This window comes from Triturus cristatus, chromosome 5_1 (assembly GCF_964204655.1).
Source record: "Triturus cristatus chromosome 5_1, aTriCri1.1, whole genome shotgun sequence".
Taxonomy (NCBI): Eukaryota; Metazoa; Chordata; class Amphibia; order Caudata; family Salamandridae; genus Triturus; species Triturus cristatus.
In genome coordinates, this window is record NC_140587.1 from 797,410,363 (window position 1) to 797,417,061 (window position 6,699).

The window sequence follows — 6,699 nt, forward strand, 5'->3', positions numbered from 1 at the left end:
TGTCTGAGAGCATGCACCAGTGTGCATGTCTGAATGTTTGAATGAGTGCGATTGCACAGAATTGAATCAGCAAAGAAGAATATGTTAAAAAACAAACAGTATATACATCTCAAACTTTCTGAAGAAGGGCATCGAACAGGTTTGAGAAAAAACAAGAGAAGAGTGTTGGAGTCACATGACCTTGTCATCGGATTTTGATTTGCCCTGTGATCGTGACTCGTTATTCTTTTAGTTGCTATTTCCCTCTTTAGGCCGTACTGATTTTAAACCCACAGAAAAAACAACCTTGGAGCAAGCGGTCAATGGAATTGTCAAGTCAGTGCCTGATGTCCGACAGTCCAAAAGAAAGATAACACTAGACCTGCATCATGCACTTCTCTGGGTCCTAAAGTTGCTTTAACAAGGCAGAGCACTGAGGAAACAAGAAAAGCTCATTTAGAATCCATTATGATTTTTTTCTCCTAAAGTAAAAAATACATATAATTTTGCAACTGTGTTCACACACAGGAAGCGTGGTGTACCACAAAAGGGGGAACAGATGGAACAGGGGTGGCTACTCTACGTGGGTGAAGGAGCGTGGCCCCACTACTTTCTCGCAGTGCAAGAAGCAGAAACATAAAATGATATTATAAATACAATTTTATGTTTCTGCTTCTCGCAGTGGGAGAAAATAGAAGGGTTTGGTTGGGGCGGGCAGGTGAGTGGTCCTACTCCAGGCAGGGGAGGAGTGGCTTGCCCATTATTGTGGGCGTTGACTGTTTGGTTGGCCCCAGGGCCGACCAAACCAGTCATACGCACTCTCCCGTTTTCTCCATGTAGGCTGCATGCCATTGCAGCGTTGTGATTGGCTTAGGGGAGGAGAGGGAGGCTGCCTGCTTCCTGCGTGGAGCACAGAGAGAAGGAGACCCGATGTGGGACCGGAGGCAAAGGCAGGTACGTTTTAATTGTTTTTTTTTTTTTAAATCAACCCCGGTAGGCTCCCAGTGTGACCCCCTCCCCGCGTGACCCCCTGCCCCCCACCTGCGAGTCATACCAGCCACGACTGAGATGGAATATCGCTTTATGAAATAGTTTAGAAAAATAGTCTGTCACATAAGAACTGGAGGTGGTGTTATAGTGCAAACAAAGCAGTTCCCATGTTAAGACTTTATTTAAAGATCCTAAAGTTAATGATGAGTCACACTTTTTCTAGAATGAACCACAGACAAACTCCTAAAATACTTCTCATAAATGTCACCGTTATCGCTAAATAACACCTGCTGGATAAAAAAATACAAATTTTAACATTTCATATTATTTTTGGGTGGGAGTTCTCTATGAAGAATAAGTGTAAACCTTCATTTAAAAAACAGAACAGTACAGTCATTAGGGTTGTGCTCGGAAAGCAGCAACCTTAAGTACAATTTGAACTAACTATCTTTTTCAAATATGTATTCTGCCTCCCCAATTATTTAATAGATCTTCTGGGATGCATATCTCTTTGTGACATCAAGGGGTCTATTATGATGTAGGACAGACCGCCCCTGCCCACATGGCGGTGGTGATCCGCACTACATCATACCCCGCCCACCACCCATTTCCCCCTGCCATATTAGTATGGCAGGGGGGACCCGGGCAGACGGAAAAACTGTCTGCCGGTTTTCTGCGGAAAAGGGGCTGGATATGGTGGCGGTGTCTGCTAGACACCGCTATCCATATTAGCATAGGCAGCTGTGCAGGGCTTTCTATGACGGGGACCCCGCCATGGAAAGCCATGCGGATTTTGCTTTCGGGGGCCCGTTGTGGGGCCCAGGGTATTGGGTGTGCACATGCGGGGTACCAATGGTACCCCCCTACATTGTCACGGACAAGGTGGCAGGCACCTTGTGCATGACAATGCACAACGTGCATTCCCAGCATTGTGGTGCCACCACAATGCTGGGAATAGAGGATGCCACCTCCACGGTGGCATCCTAATTGCCGGTGAGGGACTGCCTCACCACTGGCGGGCGGTCCCTGCACCGCTAGGGTGGTGGGCGAACTGGAGTCCGCCCGCCATCCTAATAGAACCCCAAGTGTTAATGCTTTTTCTTAATCCTTGTTGGATGACATTAGAGCATTGGTGAAAGGCAGATCTCCCATTTTATTTTTGGCAGTTTTATATGGAGCGAACTTTGACCAAGGATGCTGCATAGGTAGTGGGCATAAGGAAGATATACATTATCTAATTCTGACATTTTGGGCCATATGTAGGAAGCTAAATACCGGTCGGTAACGGCCGAAATTCAGTAAAAAACCCGTTACCGACCAGTATTTAGATAGTTGAGATGTAGGGGGCATTTGTCAGGATTCGGTATTTACTGAATCGGTAAAATTACCAAATCGGTAAAAATACCGAATGGTAAATTTACCGATTCGGTAAAATTACCGAATCCTGAATGTAGGGAGCACTCTCAAGAGTGAAAATTACTATTTAAAATTCGGTATTTACCACCAATAATAGGTTGGTGTTAAATACCGAATACATTGCAAAAAGCAATATTTTGCTGACATTAGAGTGCAATGTGCCAGACATACATGCCCTTAGGGCATGTATGTGCGCCACATGTGCACACATGCTAGAATAAGGGGTGCAACAGGGTGTCAATGTGACACCCTGCCACCCTTGAATTTTCTCCCCCCATTACCGAATCGGTATTTACCGAATCGGTAATGGTGACTGGCTTCCCATTGATACCTATGGGCCTTCCAGCCCATAGGAATCAATGGGAAGTATGCCCCATTACCGAATCGGTAAATACTGATTCGGTAATTACCGAATTTCTCCGAATCGGTAATATTTACCGAATTATTACCTACATACAATTTACCACTTCTTAAATACCGAATCGGTAACATTCGGTATTTATGAAGTGGTAAATTGAATGCTACCTACATAAGGCCCTTTATCTTTTATCTGCTTTTCACAGGAAGTGAATATGCCCACTGCAAAGCAGTACCAGAAATAACTACGCAGCCTGTGAGCCTTTTCAGCAGGAATATATAACTGTCAATGTCATAGGGAGTGGAAAGGTCAATGACCACGAGGATAATCATATGGCCCTCATCAGGGGTTATAAGGAACTCTTCCCTAATGTTGGCAAGTGCAGTTTGGGTTCTACCTTCAGGGCAGTATGTACACTGGTGGTCTTTAAGGAGGTAGCTTGGTTTCACTTACATATGATGTTGTGACATCACCTTTACATCCTCGATTTCCCTGAGAAAAGAAAGAAATTAGACAGGTTTTAGTCGGTTACACCCTTTGGATTAGCCGATTTCCTTTAAAAGAGGGTTGATGATGGCTTGCTTTAGAAGGTCAGGGGCTATGTCAAAGAGAAGGGTGGTGTTGATGAGGTTGATTATAAGAGATACATTATTTGAGGCATACAGCTAAGCAGGGGTCTATACTGGACGTAAATGCTTTCGTTTTGAGGGTAAGGCCAAATACCTCATCAGGTTTCTGAAGGATTCAGGGATAGAGAGGGCCTGCTGGAGTGTTTGTAATGTATCATAGATTTTGACTTCAATGTCTCAGGAAAGTCTTACCAATGTTGTTGGTTAATGATAATTCTTGAAAGATATTGAACAACTCTTCCATCTGTTTGAGTGACTCAATTTATTGGTTGCCTCATCTGTGCCCATGCCATAGTAAGCCTTTTAAGCCCTCTTGATAGCTGTGAATCAGTCTCTAATATGTTTTGCTTTGTCCCATATAATATGTGTGCCTAGATAAATCCATACCACATTTTGTTTGGCAAGCTTCAACTAAATCACTTCTCTGTTGAATCTTTTGTTGAAGAATGTAACACATTTTGCAAAATTGCAAAGTATATTCAACTTGAAGGCATTCATGCTCTTTACACATAACATTAAGGGGTGATGCAGAACAATATCTACAGACTGCTCTACATAGTTGTGTATAAAGACCTTCAACTCAAATAGGCAGTTCAAAAACATAGAAAGCTGTCATCCATATTGTTAGATATTTTTTGTTAAAGATGCTTTATTGAAGAAAATTGTGAAACAATACAAAGTAAAATAATATACATCTGCTCAAGAATTATGCAAACATAATATATAGAACAATGAAACATTATACATAAAAAAGAGTGACAGTTCAGTATAAACAGCCAGAGGAAACCAGAAAGCCTAGAGTTGAAAAATCAAAACAAGCATAAAACTGTTATTTAAGAGTGGAGATGAGAGATGAGAGAAGAGTAAAGGGAGAAGAGTAAAGAAAGAAAAGAAGAAGAAAAGAAGGGGAAAAAGAAGAAAGTTATGTACAAGGTTTAAATAACATATCTAACAATCATCTATTTATACCAACCAAACAAAATAGTGGCTACCTCATGGGGGGTTAAAAGCTGTACGCACAGGTCTGGAAGGGGCAAAACTTCTGGATAAGTATGAAATGAGAGGAAGCCAGAACAAATATCTTTTAATCATTAGGGGTATTGTGGTAGAGTAGGTTCTGTCTAACCTGTGATAGAGACATAGTAAATTCCACCAGGCAATGAAAGTAATTTTTGAAGTGTCTTTCCGATTGGATGTGATAATTTGTAAAGCCAGGGGTATCATCAACTCAAACAATTTCCCAATTGTCTTTTGAGAATGCCATAGAGGGGGAGAACCACCCAAGAATACATTAACAATGTTAATGTTATCAATCTTATCCCAAATTAGTAACCAGAAACTCCAAACTCGGGACATTAAAAAAACATATGCAAAAAATCACTATTTTCTTGGACACAAGACCAACATTTGGTGTCAGTAATAAGGTGAAACATATGCAAGTGAGTGGGAGTGTAGTATAATCTATCATCAAAACAAAATAGCGTTTGAGTAGTGGCGGCAAAGCGAGAAGTAGTGTGTATCTTAGCCCAGATTTTTTCCCAAGTATATTGAGAGAATTCTTGTTTGAAGTACAATTATCAATGTAGCTCAATTTTAGATTTAGGTCTATTCTTAGGCAAAAAACATAAAAGGTTATAAATATAGGATGCCTTCACCCGTGAGGAAAAATCAGTGGGAGAAAAGGGAGGCAATGGACGGATTGATGAGAAGGAAGATTGTAAAAGAACCTGAAGAATGGTGGGCCTAATACGGTTATATTGAACCGCATAGAAGGGTGAAACATCGTATTTAAGTTGGATGCCCTAAATTCTAGCACATATTCATTTGATATTATATGGCCAAATGCTGTTATTCCTTTGTCAATCCATTCCTTCCAATAGAGAGCCCAATTATTGTATTTAATAGGTTTATAGTACCATATTGGGGTGTGTAGAACACTTTCTAATAGGGAATTAGACTTAAGCAATAAAGGTGTGACAACGGAGAGGGAATGTAGAAGTAGGGGTGTAAGGAAAGTCCTAGGAGCTTGAGAGATATGGGCCATCTCCATAAGTGAAAAAGGGGCAATACAGGCTTGCTCCAGTTGACTCCAGACTGTACATTCATCCAAGAAAGGAACTGAAAAAGAGATCCAAAGTTGCTTGAGAGAAAAAGCGGAGTGGTATCGTCTGAGATTGGGGAAATTAACCCCTCCATTATTTTTAGCCTGTTGGAGCTTCATAAAGATATTCTTGATTTACGTTTGTTCCATAAAAAAGGTAGAAGTGAACAATTAACAGACTTAAAGAAGGCAAGAGGGAGTTTAACAGGAAGCATGGACAAATAAAAATTAATTATTGGTAACATCATAATTTTAATCGTGGCTGATCTCCCCCACCAGGATAAATATAGAGGACACCAAGCAAGCAACATACTGGAAATATTTAACTGAACCTGATCTAAATTAATTTGAATGGTTTCTTTAAAGGTGCTAGAATAGAGAATGACTAAACATGTAAAAATATGGAACGCTTCACGAATTTGTGATCATCCTTGCGCAGGAACCATGCTAATCTTCTCTATATCTTTCCAATTTTAGTATATGTGCTGCCGAAGCGAGCTCTATCCATATTGCTATAAGAGGACAGAAGAAATTGATAGTGTGAAGCTGGGAAGAGCAGAGAAGATGTGGACAGTGAGAAGCTGGGAAAACCTGCAGGCGAGCAGTTCATAGATGTGAAGATCTAAGTATATGAAGCTAGGGTAGGAAGAAGGGAGGTGTGCTGTAGCTTTACAAACTTGCATGAAGTGCCCCACCTTCTTACACTTGTTGCAATTTTTTCCTTGTGCAAGACAATTGACATCATTAACCACATGCACAAAAGATCCACACCTGTAACATTGCACAGTGCATGTGGACTGAAACTTTTTTTTATCAACATTTATTTTAGTGCACATATGCTAACACCTTCTTTAACACCCTTGACTGACTCTTCAGAGCATTCAATATCTTTTGCAATGTTATTGGTTTCCTCTAAAGATGGATTGGTACAACACAAGAGCTCTTGTACTTTTTAGATGTGTAGTTCAATACTATTTGTCCTCTTAAATATTGATCTACATTACTATCAGACAAATATGAACTTGCTAAAATTCTCAAAGCAGCTACATAGTGTTCAATATATTCTGACACTGCCTGTTTCCTTTAATAGAAGTGAACACTCTCCAACACTATACTTGGCTTCTCAGTGAAGTGGAGCGCCAATAGTTTTTTTGCCTCAATAAATACATTTCATTCATCTGCATCATCCGCCTCACCGCCACTTGGAGGTTGCAAGACTGGTAAGT

The 6,699-nt window shown here is 40.7% G+C and overlaps 1 non-coding gene across 1 annotated transcript; it reads right to left on the minus strand.

The window, feature by feature from the left end:
• Positions 1-5,868: 5,868 nt before the first annotated feature.
• LOC146831491 (U6 spliceosomal RNA) lies at positions 5,869-5,974 on the minus strand. Its single transcript, XR_014961633.1, has one exon. It is a non-coding gene; the product is annotated as a U6 spliceosomal RNA (small nuclear RNA).
• Between the last annotated feature and the right edge of the window lie 725 nt (positions 5,975-6,699).